Source organism: Salmo salar, chromosome 02 (assembly GCF_965601325.2).
Source record: "Salmo salar chromosome 02, fSalSal1, whole genome shotgun sequence".
In the NCBI taxonomy this organism is placed as follows: domain Eukaryota; kingdom Metazoa; phylum Chordata; class Actinopteri; order Salmoniformes; family Salmonidae; genus Salmo; species Salmo salar.
This window is the reverse complement of record NC_138292.1, coordinates 53,725,417-53,742,925: the sequence shown is the minus strand read 5'-3', so window position 1 is coordinate 53,742,925 and position 17,509 is coordinate 53,725,417. Positions and strand designations below refer to the sequence as shown.

Sequence of the window (17,509 nt, the reverse complement as noted above, 5' to 3'; positions counted from 1 at the left end):
AATCGTTTTTAACCGCACGACAGGGAGTCGTGGGGGGGGGGGGGGGGGGGGGGGGGGTTTGGTGTCAGACTAGCATCACACAGAGAAAACACGAAACAGCTTCTGTGCTTGGTGGTAGTACAGAGAGAGAGACATTATGCGTGGTCCGGTAGGACATGTCATGGCAATATAGAATACTAACTGCACATCAACAAGTACTGTAGCTAACTCTGCGAAACCTTGATTAGCTTTGAGAAATTATGTAATCAGTACTGTATTGTGCTTTTCACCAAGGAGAAGCTGGGAGATTAAAGGAGTAAAGACAGGAGTTCAAAACCCAGCTAACGTTAGAGCTGGCACAATTATTGTGTAATCGTGTAACCAACAATTATGGACAGTAACAGTGAACTAAAAATAATCGTCATAACCGTCTTAACGCATTCATTTTAGGAGAAGGGCGATTCAACTTTATATTAAAGTAGATATAGTTTACCCAATAGCATTTTCTTTTACATGACGTGGGCAAAGTTGGTAATCATTTTACGAGCAGAACAGCACGGTCAGGAGGAGAAACTTCACTTCCACGTGGTGAAAACCATTCGTTTTTGAGACCGGGCTGTCACCAAAGCTGTGTTGTATTTATTAGGTATGTCGTAGCTAATTTCCAAAGATGCATTATTACATTTAATGCATTTTTGTACTATTTTTGTCATTGTTATGATGGTTAATTACAAAATACCCAGTACATACTGTGTAAGCCAAACAAGGCTCTTAGGACTTTTACCGTAATCCTGTTCACAGAGGTCATAGGTGCCAATAAAGAGGGTTGCTATTGGCTGTAGGTGGCCATTTCATAGGCACGCGTCTCTATAAAGAGATTATCAGGGGAGGGACAAAGTCTGATCCAAACACGACACCTCATAAAAAGGGTTAGACTGCAGGCTAATAAGCTTATGGCTGGCTTTGAGAGAGAGAAAGACAGAGAGAGAGATACTGACTTTCCAGATAATTTAATACAGTCAAAGTTTATTCTTCTTTATTAACGTCAGTAACAATGGGGGGTAGGGGAGATGTCATCATGTCAGTTTAAAATGGAGTCCAACGGTGACATAACCTCAGCAGTCTGACTTTTGAGGTAGCAGATGGAGGGTGGCAGTTTACATTTCAATCCCTTTGAATTATTCATTGAGGTAGAACACAGACTACCCTGAAATGCAAATAAATAATAGTTTTTAGAAAAAAAGTTAGCTATGTTCTGCCTAGTGGCGCAGCGGTTTAGGGCACTGCATCTCAGTGCTAGAGGTGTCACTACAGACCATGGTTCAATTCCAGGCTGTATCACAACCGGCTGTGATTAGGAGTCCCACAGGGCGGCGCACAATTGGCCCAGCGTCGTCCGGGTTAGCGTTTGGCCGGGGAAGGCCGTCATAAATAAGAATTTGTTCTTAAATGACTTGCCTAGTTAAACAAAGGTAAAATACTTCTTTTTTTTTAAATTATGAATCTTCCTCAGAGAGTGAAGATGGTCTTCTGAAATGAAAACTAAAAAAGATTGGTTATATCTGTCAACTACTGGTGTCATCCTCATACAAGGCACCAATTTAGCTATAGGTAAGGATAACGTCCATTTGCTTATGAGCAGCAATGTCACAGAGAACACATCTCATTATACTATCATACAAATTCAGGACAGAAAGATACCACTTTTATTTATTTTTCCACATTCTCCAATCATCAGTCAGAAGAATGGTGAAAAGTTGGGAGGTAACCACGGGCAAAACAAAGTTCCCAAGCGAATGTGTTTTCCCTATAGCGTTGAATCGAAATCGGCCAGGTAGACAACCTCTCCATTTTCCAAGTTGATGGAGAACAACAAAATTAGGTTGCATCCTATTCACTATATAGGTTACTACTTTTGATCTGAACCCTATGTGCCCCGGTCAAAAGTAGTGCACTACATAGGGAATAGGGTGCCATTTCGGACGTAACCTGAGAGAGATAAGAGGCTTGTAGGTGCCCATGAATGGACCTTTCCAACACATCAAGTCGACCTTGATAACATGAGAGAAAAGAAGGAGTGGGGTAAGCAGAGGAAGGAACGTGGAGAGGAGAGGAGTGGAGTGGATCAATTAAAATAGCCGTTGTATCTTTCTGTCCAGTTGGGAAAAAGGGAAAAAAGGCATCTTTCCAGGAATGACTTTCATTAATTGACTTTACCACAGAAGCAGATCTCCAAGTTAGACGGATGTACAGCATTCGCTGACACAGAGCTATCACAGACAGCTGATTTATCAAGTTGAACAGAAAAAGGTCGTTTAATGAATGTTTTGTCTGCTCATTCACTCTGTTCAAAAGAGATGTATGTGCCACACAAGTTATAACCTAAACATGAACCAAAGTCATGAGAATGGTGAGCATGTAAAGGCCCTTGACAGGGAATGTAGGCTAAAATACAGTTATAAGCGATGCATGCACAACACTACACAAACATAGGCCTAAATGTGGGTCATCATGGCACACCCAATGTTGCTGTTGTTAACATGATATAGCCTATGAATGACTTAGTAACTTGTAGTAGGCTATGTGTAATACACCATAGGCTACACGTTTTCAGTATGTGCCACAGGGTTGATGTTAACTAATTGAGTTTGCTACCCTTTTTGCCCCGAGCCACAGAATCCTAACGTGATCCTCACAAATGGCAGCCTCTGTAAAGCTCCATTCGTGTTCAGCCTCAGCAACCTTCGGTGACCCCACGTTTGTTTTAATTCCCTAATCAAGGCATGAAACAGACACCCATCCTTAGGGCTTTTCGCCCCAAAACAAATGGACTTGCATAACTGATCCCCGCACAACCCGTTGACATACCAGGGGTAAGAGCATCTTATCCGGGAGGTTGGAGTCGAGTAGGGAGACCGGCCTGATTAAATAAAGGAAACAGACCCAGCCCATTTCAGGAATGGAAACTCTGGTGAGAGTGATATGATGGTGTTATTTTTAAACTCTCCCAAGCATCCACAGATGATGTAGTCCACTACTGAGGAGTATAGTCAGATGACAGTATGATGATACCTAGCCAGTTTTCTATGACAGCACAATCATGAATCAACGGTGCTTATAATAGACTAGCGGAGCAAAGTATTGACAGTAGGCTACTAACAGCCCACCATACTCAGACAACAGTTTGATACGAAGCCAGTTTCTCTTCAAATAGGCCTAACCCTACATAGAGAAGGGTCAAAGGGTATTTCAAAGTAAAGACAGCATATGCTACACACAAACACAGCTCTACTATGATAGGGACAGCAATGAATACGACTGGACAGTTGAGCAGATGAGCCGAATTTGGGGGAACAAAAGAGGGACTCACGAGGCCAGATGCTCAAGCGAGATGATGCATGCAAATCAGTTTATGTTGTGGGAACAATAGCCCCCAGCTGGGCTTTCTCCGTGCGGGCCAAACCAGCTTGTCAACCACACAAGGGAAAGAAAGACCCTTCATTGTGCACAACCAGTAACGTCATATATATATACTTCAAAAGTGCCATAGGCACATTTCAAGTCCACATACTTACCTCTCTCTTAATAGTTAAATAGGTAGGTAGGCTACTTGGTTTCAATGTGTGAATGATGACAATGGGCAATAAAACCAACCTCAGTTGAGGTATTTTTCACTGCTGGAAAATGTTGTCACTGTTTGGTTTCTGTGCCATGAATAGACTAACTTGAAAGTGAAAAGTCATACATTGTAGGCTAGGCCTACTGTAGGTAATAGTCGACAAAAAAAAAGTGTAAAGGTGTGCAACAATTAGGCTACAATTTTATATTTTACTGATCATGACAATAACTTTCCCCTTGGTAGCCAAGCAAATTGCAGTAAAATAACACTTTAGCTACATAAAATAAAGCACATTGCATGTGTTTCGAACTCGCCTTACCTAATGACAATCCGACAGCGTCATCTGGACTTTCCCGATATTCGCTCGAAATCCAATTTGAATGCTCCAGCTGAGAAAAACGCACACCGAAGATTGAAAGGAAAGCAATTCTGTCCGTGCTGACCTAAACACCGAATTGTCGAGTTCTTTTTTTTTTTACATTCACCTGCTAAGATATGTTTATAACGTTGTTATATGCTGTCCAACTATTTTCGCTCTAATGTACTAGCAAACGGACTCAGTGTAGGACAATACTAGAGTGAGTAATCTGTACAATCGGGTCTTTGCTCCGGTCTGCTCGTGCTCACATGAAGTTACGTCATGAGACGCGTCGAAACGTACCATGGGCCTTGTAGTTGTAGCCTGGTCTACTGGAACTACCACACACACACACACACGCACGCACGCACGCACACACACACGCCTAACGCTAACTCGTTTTTAAAATTTTTATTTTACCGTTATTTTACCAGGTAAGTTGACTGAGAACACGTTCTCATTTACAGCAACGACCTGGGGAATAGTTACAGGGGAGAGGAGGGGGATGAATGAGCCAATTGTAAGCTGGGGATGATTAGGTGACCGTGATGGCATGAGGGACAGCTTGGGAATTTAGCCAGGACACTGGGGTTAACACCTCTACTCTTACGATAAGTGCCATGGGATCTTTAATGACCTCAGAGAGTCAGGACACCCGTTTAACGTCCCATCCGAAAGACGGCACCCTACACAGGGCAGTGCCCTGGGGCAGTGGGATACATTTTTTTTAGACCAGAGGAAAGAGTGCCTCCTACTGGCCCTCCAACACCACCCTAACCTTAACCCGAAAACCTAACCCTATCCCTGACACTAACCATAGCTCCTAACCCTAAACCTAATTCTAACGGTAATACTAATTCTAACCTTAACCCTAAACCCACGAGAGATAACATTTAACCTTGTGGGGACCAACAAAATGTCCCCAGTTGGTCAAATGTTTGTCTGTCAATGTGTGTGTGTGAGAGAGAGGGTGAGAAACACTAAAATAATCACACTTCTGCCAGACAGGACTCCTCAATACAGTGACTTTTGAATAACCTCTTAGTTCACAATTTATTGGTTTGCCTCTGCATTTGATTGGAAAAAATGGTCTTCTTCACTCTTGCTTGCTTGTCTTTGCACAGACATAATTCATGTATTCCTGCTTCAATATCTGGCATTTGTCCCACACTTTCAAAGAGCTCTTCACACCATACTGCCGAAAACCTGAGGGCCATTTTTTCCCTCCAGCAATGAAACACACATCAACATAGCAACAGCGCTGCATTTGGTTCTTGAGAGCTCAGTAGGAGCATAGGGTGCAGCGAATGCTGTGCTAATACTAGCAAATATTAAGTTTCCAAACCACTAAACGTTTGTACGGCTGACCTGTAAGCTGTTGTTATGCAGTCATGGAGACTGTAACCATGAACACTGATATGTTTACGTAGAGTTTTAAATACCACAAACTTGGAAGACGCAGAAGTTCTTCTTCTCTGGATTCTTATGTGTGTGTATGGCGGGGGAGGGTGCATTTGTGTGTGTGTGTGTGTGTGTGTGTGTGTGTGTGTGTGTGTGTGTGTGTGTGTGTGTGTGTGTGTGTGTGTGTGTGTGTGTGTGTGTGTGTGTGTGTGTGTGTGTGTGTGTGTGTGTGTGTGTGATGGGGGGAGGGGGGGGGGCATTTGGCAAGTCAGGACATTTGGCCAATACTCACAAGGAAAAAGGCTATTTTAGGCTTAGGGGTTAGGTTTAGGGTTAGAATTAGGGTAAAAATTAGGTTTAGTGTTAGGGGTTAGGTTTAGGGTAAGGAGTTAGGGTTAAGGTAAAGAGTAAAGAAAAGTAGAATTTTGAATGGAAATCAATTGTTGGTCGGTCCCCAAAAAGTCTTCACAAGTATAGTAATACCATGCTGTGTGTGTGTGTTGTGTGTGTGTGTGTGTGTGTGTGTGTGTGTGTGTGTGTGTGTGTGTGTGTGTGTGTGTGTGTGTGTGTGTGTGTGTGTGTGTGTGTGTGTGTGTGTGTGTGTGTGTGTGTGTGTGTGTGTGTGTGTGTGTGTGTGCGTGTGCGTGAGTGCATTTGAGAGAGAAAGAGAAAGGAAGAGAGCGAAACCAGGATAAATACATTATCATTGTGCTTGAGCACATAGGTAATAGCAGTACATGTATATAATAACAGCATATGTAAAATGAGGTGAAATAAGTGAATCCATTCTAAAATAAAACAGTTGAGTGAATAGGGGTGGGAGATGACAAGCTGAGCCACTACATAAGCGCGAGCGTCGGTTTCTGCATTGTCATTGCCAATGAATCAATGCCTGCCCTCTCAATAACCTCTTCATCAGGGTGTGTGTGTTGGTTGGAGCTTTAATAAGTAGGTGATGATAGCTGAATCATGGTTGGCTGTGGTGTGTGAATAAGTCTCTGTATCGTACTTGAACTGAATGACACTTAGGTTTCATTATCTGTTCCGGATGTCCAATACCTTTTGTTTTTCCTCTAACACTCATTTCATTGTTGGGTAGGGAGGTTCCAATAATGTTCCCAATACTCCATTTTACCAGACAAGAACAAGGCAGTCTGTAGGCATTTGCCTTAAGAAATGTGTCAAACAGTGTAGTAAATACAATACACTGTATTCCTATTACCTAGCAATAACAGTAAAAATATCACAACCTATAACAGTAATATCATCACTACATGTACAATGATAGTGTTTACAGAATTTCTCAGAAAATTCATTCCATTTTATTTAACAAAGAACCAAAGGGCTATATTGACCAAATAAGGTAAAATGCTGGGAATATCTCAATAACATCACTTTTCATCCAGATGTTTTCTCACACCTCTCTTATTCTTTTTTTGATCTTGTTCTCTTCTACATCCCTCCTCTTTCTCCTTATCTTTCCATCTCTCTCTCTCTACCAGCCAGGTGCTAGTGTAATCGGATACATTCTCCGAGCGTGGTAACGATGACATGGCTGGTTCAAGGTCACTGTGGGACCAGAGGCCATGGACAATGTGATGTGAGGAGAAAAAGGGTGGGTGCGGGTACTGTAACAGTTGTAGTGGTAGTGTGTCAAATAAGATCCCTACAAGAGCAAATAGTGGAGAGTGCAGATTAGAGATTTGGCTGTTTGTCTATCTGTCTTGTGTCCATATGTCTGTGCAATGCCTGATTGGTGTGCTTTTTCATTAGAGACCAACTCTTAAACCCAAACGTTTTGTCACACGCGTGGTCGCATTTCCTGGACTGAACAGGATCTATTGAAATGCAAAGAAATACACATACAGTAAGTACATGATTCATGGGCTCCATGTGTGAACCCAGATGGCAGACCCACACTGAGCAAGTTGTGCCATCTAGTGTTCATTTTGTAAATACATGGACATACGTTGGGTATATACACTGAGGGCACAAAATATTAGGAACACTTGCTCTTTCCATGACATAAACTGACATGGTGAATCCAGGTGAAAGCTATGATCCCTTATTGATGTCACTTTTTAAATCCACTTCAATCAGTGTAGATGAAGGTGAGGAGACAGGTTAAAGAAGGATTTTTAAACCTTGAAACAATTGAGACATGGATTGTGTGTGTGTGCCATTCAGAGGGTGAACAGGAAAAACAAAAGATTTAAGTGCCTTTGAACAGGGTATGGTAGTAGGTGCCAGGTGCACGGGTTTGAGTGTGTCAGGTTTTCCAAGCTCATCAGTTTCCCGTGTGTATCAAGAATGGTCCACCACCCAAAGGACATCTAGACAACTTGACACAACTGTGGGAAGCATTGGGGTGAATATGGGCCAGCATCCTTGTTGAACGAGGTTGGAACTCAATATTAGGAAGGTGTTCCTAATGTTTTGTACAATCAGTGTATAGAGTACATGATGACGTTTGAAACAGATTGTGCCTATAAATTACTCAGATAAAGATGCATCATACCAAGAAACAAAAGACAGTCCTTGTATTTTTATATTAGAATATTATTGTAGACAGTAATAGGCTATGGTACTGTACTTTTTGAGGTTCTGTCATAGAGGAAACTTTTAAAATGTGAAATGTCCATTGAGCATTTTAATTTAGGCAGTGGTGGAAAAAGTACCCAATTGTCATACTTTTTACTAAAAGTAAAGATATGTTAATAGAAAATGAGTCAAGTAAAAGTGAGTCACGCAGTAAAATATTACTTGTGTAACAGCCCAAAATTATTTGGTTTTAAATATACAGTATACTGAACAAAAATATAAACGCAACATATAAAGTGTTGGTCCCATGTTTCATGAGCTGAAATAAAAGATCCCAGAAATATCCATTCGCACAAAAGCTTATTTCTCTCAAATTCTGTGCACAAATTTGTTTACATACGTGTTAGTGAGCATTTCTGTTTTGCCAAGATAATCCATCCACCTGACAGACAGCATATCAAGAAGCTGATTAAACAGCATGATCATTACACAGGTGCACCTTGTGCTGGGGACAATAAAAGGCCACTCTAAAATGTGCAGTTTTGTCACACAACACAATGCCACAGATGTCTTAAGTTTTGAGGGAGTGTGTAATTGGCATGATGACTGCAGTAATGTCCACTAGAGCTGTTGCCAGGGAATGTAATGTTAATTTCTCTACCATAAGCCGCCTCGAACGTCGTTTTTGGCAATATGTCTAACCGGCCTCACAATTGCAGATCATGCGTAATCACGCCAGCCCAGGACCACCACATCCGGCTTCTTCACCTGCGGGATTGTCTGAGGGGGGAAGGGTTGCGGAGGAATATTTATGTCTGTAATAAAGCTCTTTTGTGGGGAAAAACTCATTCTGATTGGCTGGGCCTGACTCCCCAGTGGGTGGGCCTGGCTGCCAAGTGGGTGGGCCTATGCCCTCTCAGGCCCAGTACCAGCTTCTTGTTATAGTCAAACTCATCACCACTCTGCTGTGATGCGAACAGTACCTGCTTTTTGAACCCCATTAAAAATTAACTTGTATGCAAACTGCTGAGGCATTTCCCTGTCCTGCTGTATAGCGTAACTCGGCTCCTGAAAGAGCTCTGTGCTACTTTTATCTCTGAGATGAGACCTAAAGACGTTTCAGCTGCGCTACAGTAAGACCCTCTGTTTGTCAACATGTCCCTGAAAATACCTGGCTTGATTACTCTTAGAACATTTCTGACTATCTCTGACTCTGTAAGGACTGACGCCGGAGATGAGAAGCAGGTACAGGGAGTCAAACATTTAATCGGGAACAGACATAGAACAAGAGAGGAACAGCGTCAGCACACGGGTAAACAAGGAGGCCTTCCCTGTGGCTCAGTTGGTCGAGCATGGTGTTTGCAACGCCAGCATGGTGTGTGCAACGCCAGGGTTGTGGGTTTGATTCCCACGGGGGGCCAGTACAAAAAAAATATTTTAAAAAATGTATGAAATGTATGCATTCACTACTGTAAGTCGCTCTGGATAAGAGCGTCTGCTAAATGACTAAAATGTAAATGTAAGTACTTTACTTCTGAAAAAACCTACACTCGATCCCTCCGATGTCAACAACTACAGACCAGTATCCCTTCTTTCTTTTCTCTCCAAAACTCTTGAACGTGCCGTCCTTGGCCAGCTCTCCTGCTATCTCTCTCAGAATGACCTTCTTGATCCTAATCAGTCAGGTTTCAAGACTGGGCATTCAACTGAGACTGCTCTTCTCTGTGTCACGGAGGCTCTCCGCACTGCTAAAGCTAACTCTCTCTCCTCTGCTCTCATCCTTCTAGACCTATCTGCTGCCTTTGATACTGTGAACCATCAGATCCTCCTCTCCACCCTCTCCGAGTTGGGCATCTCCGGCGCGGCCCACGCTTGGATTGCGTCCTACCTGACAGGTCGCTCCTACCAGGTGGCGTGGCGAGAATCTGTCTCCGCACCATGCGCTCTCACCACTGGTGTCCCCCAGGGCTCTGTTCTAGGCCCTCTCCTATTCTCGCTATACACCAAGTCACTTGGCTCTGTCATATCCTCACATGGTCTCTCCTATCATTGCTATGCAGACGACACACAATTAATCTTCTCCTTTCCCCCTTCTGATAACCAGGCGGCGAATCGCATCTCTGCATGTCTGTCAGACATATCAGTGTGGATGACGGATCACCAGCTCAAGCTGAACCTCGGCAAGACGGAGCTGCTCTTCCTCCCGGGGAAGGACTGCCCGTTCCATGATCTCGCCATCACGGTTGACAACTCCCTTGTGTCCTCCTCCCAGAGTGCTAAGAACCTTGGCGTGATCCTGGACAACACCCTGTCGTTCTCCACTAACATCAAGGCGGTGACCCGATCCTGTAGGTTCATGCTCTACAACATTCGCAGAGTACGACCCTGCCTCACACAGGAAGCGGCGCAGGTCCTAATCCAGGCACTTGTCATCTCCCGTCTGGATTACTGCAACTCGCTGTTGGCTGGGCTCCCTGCCTGTGCCATTAAACCCCTACAACTCATCCAGAACGCCGCAGCCCGTCTGGTGTTCAACCTTCCCAAGTTCTCTCACGTCACCCCGCTCCTCCGCTCTCTCCACTGGCTTCCAGTTGAAGCTCGCATCCGCTACAAGACCATGGTGATTGCCTACGGAGCTGTGAAGGGAACGGCACCTCCATACCTTCAGGCTCTGATCAGGCCCTACACCCAAACAAGGGCACTGCGTTCATCCACCACTGGCCTGCTGGCCCCCCTACCTCTGAGGAAGCACAGTTCCCGCTCAGCCCAGTCAAAACTGTTCGCTGCTCTGGCACCCCAATGGTGGAACAAGCTCCCTCACGACGCCAGGACAGCGGAGTCAATCACCACCTTCCGGAGACACCTGAAACCCCACCTCTTTAAGGAATACCTAGGATAGGATAAAGTAATCCTTCTAACCCCCCCCCCCCCCCCCCTTAAAAGATTTAGATGCACTATTGTAAAGTGGTTGTTCCACTGGATATCATAAGGTGAATGCACCATTTTGTAAGTCGCTCTGGATAAGAGCGTCTGCTAAATGACTTAAATGTAATGTAATGTAATGTAAATGTTTACACCACTGAATTTAGGACAGTATAATTTTACTTTATCTCAAAAACATATGACATCGCTGGAGTTCCGAAGATGTCATAAAGCAATGTTTCCCAGGAAACATAATTCAAATTCAAATTTTCCGAATACAAGAAACTCATATCAAAATTTGATCATGAAGCGGAAAGGTACGAGCACAGATTGGTGGTTTTTATACAATTGTTTTATGTAGTAGCTCCATAGACATTTTGGATTCTACCCACATTTAAAGCAAAAGAAAGAAAACCACCAACAGAAAGCCTGACCATGTCAAAGATTTTGAGAATATCAGCTATTTCAGTCAGACTAAAGAAGCCAAATCAGACTACAGCTCTTTTGGCGATGGACCAACGCACAACCTCTTTGGACTGATCAACCTGAGGGTGTGAATGTCTACCTTGTCCACGGATAGTTTCAGAGATGACCTGATCATTGATCCTGTTGACTCTTGGAAGCCTCAACCCTACTACCCCCAGAAACCATGGATGTCCTTCAATGAGATACAGGTATGACGCTCACCAGTTGTCTCCAAATAACCATATACAATAGATTACCTGGTTTCTCAATTTTGGTGAAACTCACAATAAACCAAAGGATGCATTTCTAACTCTGTTACACAGGCATACTCAGCAGAGACGTCCTGGCCTTACTTCCCGTGGCAGATGCCTCCTTCACCCGGAGCAGAGGAGAGCCTCCAGCATGTGAAGCGACATGGAGAAGGCCCGTTCACCCAGAAACTAAGCAAGACGGAAGATAGCTCGTCGTCATTCGTAATAACCACAGGCATAAATTTTTGAGCAAATTCCAACATCACCGTTGCCGCTCTAGTCTACCTGTCAGTTCACTTCTGCTGCGCGTATCACGTTGGTGCGACGGACAGAGCACCTTTCAGCTCAACTGGTCAAGATGGCGGAACTGGTAAGTGAATATGAGATATATATTTGAATTTATTCACAAAATTGTGCAGCCTACTAGATACAGACCTTTGGGAAAATGGAATAGATTATTTTAAATATAATAGAATATCTAAATTCCTCAACAAGGTAGGCTACGATGACTGGACTAAAAGTCGCTCAAGTGCGAGTAATAGGCTACTTTATCACTAATTCACATTGGAATGTAGATTCGAGTTTAACTCAATTTACGCACACACAGATGTCGGTCTTGTCAACGTCATGCAGCAGCATCAATTTATTATGGCGCCCTCAATGTGCTCTGTGCTATTTCTTAATTTCAACAAGGCTATGATCTATAATTTTCATGTAAAGTGCAATTTTCTTGAAAACTGAGCAGTGTTCTCTGTTTGCTTGAAGCATGCAGACTACTGTTGAAAAACATCTAAAACATGTATTTTGTGTGCTTCCCTTTCTAAAGAAAACTGTGGATAATGGTGACCATCCTTACAAATCTGAAATAAATACAGTCCAATCTCCCTTGAGCAAGAGGTTGTGCGAATACTGGTAAGCTTTATATTATTTTGATTAACTTACCAATATGAACCCTATTCTGAAGAAAATGTTAGTAATTTGAGGACATGACTTCAACATGACTTCTGGATGTGTGAAGAAAATGTATGGTACTTTATTCTCAGTCAGTCCATTCAGTGGTCGTATCAGAGGTGGGATGAGGCCTGGAAAGAAGATGATTGTAATGGGGATAGTGAATCCTGAGCCTGACATGTACATTGGACACACCCACATCATGTCTGCATACCAAATAACACTTTTTTCCCTATACAGTGCACTACTTTTGATCAGAGCCCAGGTCAAAAGGTGTGCACTTTAAAGGGAAAAGGTTTCATTTGGGAGGTTGAGCATGACTATGCTTTATCAGCAGTGGCGACCCGTCGTTCAGCTCTGCCCCACCTGTTTTGAGCCCCACAGTTTTAGCCAAAAAATAAATAAATATATATATTATTCTTTTCGGGCTTGCCTGTTTTGCATGTTATTTTGGTATTAATACGTGTCACATATCAGTTTGCAAGCAATGGAAAAAAATATATACATAATTCAGGTAGTAAATCTGCATACACACAGGGTGTCACGTCCTGACCCTTGTAAGGGGTCATTTTCTATAGTAGAGTGGTCAGAGCGTGACAGGGGGTGTGGTTTTCTTGCTTTCTGTTTCTATGTGGATTTTCTAGATTACTATTTCTATTTTGGGATGATCTCCAATTAGAGGCAGCCAGTTCTAGTTGTCTTTAATTGGAGATCATATTTATGTAGGGGGTTTTCCTTTTGTATTTTGTGGGTTGTTAATTTTTGAGTAGTGTTTGCCTGCTCTGCGTTACGGCTTTTGTTGTTTCTTTATTTAAAGTGGTTGGTGTCTTGCATTTAGTTTCACGAGAAATAAAAAGATGTGGAACTACGAACACGCTGCGTTTTGGTCCGATCCTTCAGAAAGCTGTGACACATGGTCTCTTTTTTTGTTTTCTTGAGCTCCAAAATGCAGGTGTTTCAGCCTAGCTCAGTGATTTCTGTGGTGGTGGGGCGAGCCAGCAGAAAATAGGAGTATTGCACCATGATTGGCTCAGTGTTCTGTCACTCATGGGGACAGTACTTCATCGCCAAGTTTGAGTGCTTAGTAAGGGTAAACATCCAAAATTTCAGCCCTTTGGGTCCTGCCATAGAGTTATATTACAAATGCCCTTCCAAGAAGGCTTAAGGTCATTGGCCACAGATAAAATTACGTCAAATCACATTATATGTACAGTAGCTGATCATGTCAATATCTTACTTTCAAAGTCTTAGCTAGCAGTCATCATCATGAATCAAGTCGACAACCTACTGGCAAATCTTTTTTAATCCTTGTCATATGAAGAGAAATTATGGATCAAACGTATCGGTGCTCATCGGCCATTGGACATATAGATTACACAACAAGTTGGAAATCGCAAAATTTAACAATGAGTCGTTTGGAAGGAATCAGTGGCTAACTGCAAGCATTGCAAAGCAACTACTAACGTTAGCCTGCTATTCAATGGAGTGGCTGTGTGTTTTTTTTCTCTCTCCAGAGTTCCTACCATGAATCCAGAGAATGCCAGACTTTGATGACAACATTTGCCCACAAAGGACCGCTTTGCCACCTTCACAAGGTGAGTCCAAAAATGTATTGTATGCTGCTGCATTAATGATGTAATATGCAAGGGAGACATGTATACTGTAGCTAAGAAAGTAATACTAAGTGTATGTTGTGTAGTAAGCTGTTAGTAGCCCATGTGCCTCACCTTAATAATTTGGTCTATTTTCACCAACGCAGTATTGTAAACACATCGTTCGTGGCCTGGTGTGTGCTTGTTTGACAACTTTTTTTGTACAGCTTTGACAGTGCTACTGATAGTAGTGGTGGTGCTTGGCTTGCACATGCAAATTAAGCACACACAACATTCTATAATAGAATTGTGTTATTTAACGTGTCAAATAGTGTTATTTGACGTGTATCTTTTTTGACACGCAAAGACCCAAACGGCATTCAATGTGTCTCACCCTAATAATTTTGTCTATTTTCACCTCTTATTTTCACCTACTGTTCTAACTTGGTGGTGCACATGTTGCCCATAACCTGTTTTAGAGAAATGTAATCATCGAATATTGTAAGAGCTTTCATTGTCTGTTTATATGCCCCCTTTATTTATTCTATGGTTCTGACTTGTTGTACAGGGAGTACACTGTAAGAACAGCCCATGTTCTGAATTCTGTCACTGTACATTTGAAAGTGCTGAACAAATAGTTATATTGACTAGGTCCGTCGTCGCTCGCTAATTAATGTCTTAATCGAAATTACGGATTGCCTCTTTTCCGCTTGTCTTTCTTTTATTTCATAGTTTGTACATCTCAATTGTCAGTAGAAACCACATTTGTTTAAGCAAGTCAGCCATATCAGCTACAGTGCCTTGCAAAAGTATTTATCCCTCTTGACGTTTTTCCTATTTTGTTGCATTACAAACTGTAATTTAAATGGATTTGAATTTGAATTTCATGTAATGAACATACAGAAAATAGTCCAAATTGGTGAAATGAAATGAAAAAAATACTTGTTTCAAAAAATTCAAAAGAATTCAAAATGGAAAAGTGGTGCGTGCATATGTATTTACCCCCTTTGCTATGAAGCCCCTAAATAAGATCTGGTGCAACCAATTACCTTCAGAAGTCACCTAATTAGTTAAATAATGTCCACCTGTGTGCAATCTGAGTGTCACAAGATCTGTCACATGATCTCAGTATATATACACCTGTTCTGAAAGGCCCCAGAGACTGCAACACCACTAAGCAAGGGGCACCACCAAGCAAGCGGCACCATGAAGACCAAGAAGCTCTCCAAACAGGTCAGGGATGAAGTTGTGGAGAAGTACAGATCAGGATTGGGTTATAAAAAAATATCTGAAACTTTGAACATCCCACAGAGTACCATTAAATCTATTATTAAAAATTGGAAAGAATATGGCACCACAACAAACCTGCCAAGAGAGGGCCGCCCACCAAAACTCACGGACCAAGCAAGGAGGGCATTAATCAGAGAGGCAACAAAGAGACCAAAGATAACCCTGAAGGAGCTGCCATCCGCCACACCGGAGATTGGAGTATCTGTCCATAGGATCACTTTAAGCCGTACACTCCACAGAGCTAGGCTTTACGGAAGAGTGGCCAGAAAAAAAGCCATTGTTTAAAGAAAAAAATAAGCAAATACATTTGGTGTTCACCAAAAGGCATGTGGGAGACTCCCCAAACATATGGAAGAAGGTACTCAGGTCAGATGAGACTCAAATTGAGCTTTTTGGCCATTGAGGAAAACGCTATGTCTGGCGCAAACCCAACACCTCTCATCACCCCGAGAACACCATCCCCAGCATGGTGGTGGCAGCATCATGCTGTGGGGATGTTTTTCATCGGCAGGGACTGGTAAACTGGTCAGCATTTAAGGAATGATGGATGGTGCAAAATACAGGGAAATTCTTGAGGGAAACCTGTTTCAGTCTTCCAGAGATTTGATACTGGGACAGAGATTCACCTTCCAGCAGGACAATGACTCTAAGCATACTGCTAAAGCAACACTCGAGTGGTTTAAGGGGAAACATTTTAAATGTCTTGGAATGGCCTAGTCAAAGCCCAGACCTCAATCCAATTGAGAATCTGTGGTATGACTTAAGGATTGCTGTACACCGACGGAACCCATCCAACTTGAAGGAGCTGGAGCAGTTTTGCCTTGAAGAATGGGCAAAAATCCCAGTGGCTGGATGTCAAGCTTATGGAGACATACCCCAAGAGACTTGCAGCTGTAATTGCTGCAAAAGGTGGCTCCACAAAGTATTGACTTTGGGGGGGGGGGGTGAACAGTTATGCACGGACAAGTTCTGTTTTTTTGTCTTCTTGTTTGTTTCACAATAAAAATTATTTTGCATCTTCAAAGTGGTAGGCATGTTGTGTAAATGAAATGATACAAACCCCCAAAAAATCTACACTGCTCAAAAAAATAAAGGGAACACTTAAACAACACAATGTAACTCCAAGTCAATCACACTTCTGTGAAATCAAACTGTCCACTTAGGAAGCAACACTGATTGACAATAAATTTCACATGCTGTTGTGCAAATGGAATAGACAACAGGTGGAAATTATAGGCAATTAGCAAGACACCCCCAATAAAGGAGTGGTTCTGCAGGTGGTGACCACAGACCACTTCTCAGTTCCTATGCTTCCTGGCTGATGTTTTGGTCACTTTTGAATGCTGGCGGTGCTTTCACTCTAGTGGTAGCATGAGACGGAGTCTACAACCCACACAAGTGGCTCAGGTAGTGCAGCTCATCCAGGATGGCACATCAATGCGAGCTGTGGCAAGAAGGTTTGCTGTGTCTGTCAGCGTAGTGTCCAGAGCATGGAGGTGCTACCAGGAGACAGGCCAGTACATCAGGAGACGTGGAGGAGGCCGTAGGAGGGCAACAACCCAGCAGCAGGACCGCTACCTCCCCCTTTGTGCAAGGAGGAGCAGGAGGAGCACTGCCAGAGCCCTGCAAAATGACCTCTAGCAGGCCACAAATGTGCATGTGTCTGCTCAAACGGTCAGAAACAGACTCTATGAGGGTGGTATGAGGGCCCGACGTCCACAGGTGGGGGTTGTGCTTACAGCCCAACACCGTGCAGGACGTTTGGCATTTGCCAGAGAACACCAAGATTGGCAAATTCGCCACTTGCGCCCTGTGCTCTTCACAGATGAAAGCAGGTTCACACTGAGCACATGTGACAGACGTGACAGAGTCTGGAGACGCCGTGGAGAACGTTCTGCTGCCTGCAACATCCTCCAGCATGACCGGTTTGGCAGTGGGTCAGTCATGGTGTGGGGTGGCATTTCTTTGGGGGGCCGCACAGCCCTCCATGTGCTCGCCAGAGGTAGCCTGACTGCCATTAGGTACCGAGATGAGATCCTCAGACCCCTTGTGAGACCATATGCTGGTGCGGTTGGCCCTGGGTTCCTCCTAATGCAAGACAATGCTAAACCTCATGTGGCTGGAGTGTGTCAGCATTTCC

The 17,509-nt window shown here is 43.2% G+C and overlaps 1 protein-coding gene across 2 annotated transcripts in view; it reads right to left on the bottom strand.

The window, feature by feature from the left end:
• Window positions 1-4,222, bottom strand: part of LOC106585880 (E3 ubiquitin-protein ligase pellino homolog 1) — a 56,022-nt gene extending 51,800 nt beyond the window's left edge. The window contains exon 1 of one of the 2 annotated variants that reach the window (XM_045705836.2): window positions 3,918-4,222. The gene's annotated coding sequence lies outside the window, so the exon portion shown is untranslated. The remainder of the gene's footprint in view (window positions 1-3,917) is intronic. The other variant, XM_014172603.3, reaches the window with a different exon arrangement.
• Window positions 4,223-17,509: the final 13,287 nt, after the last annotated feature.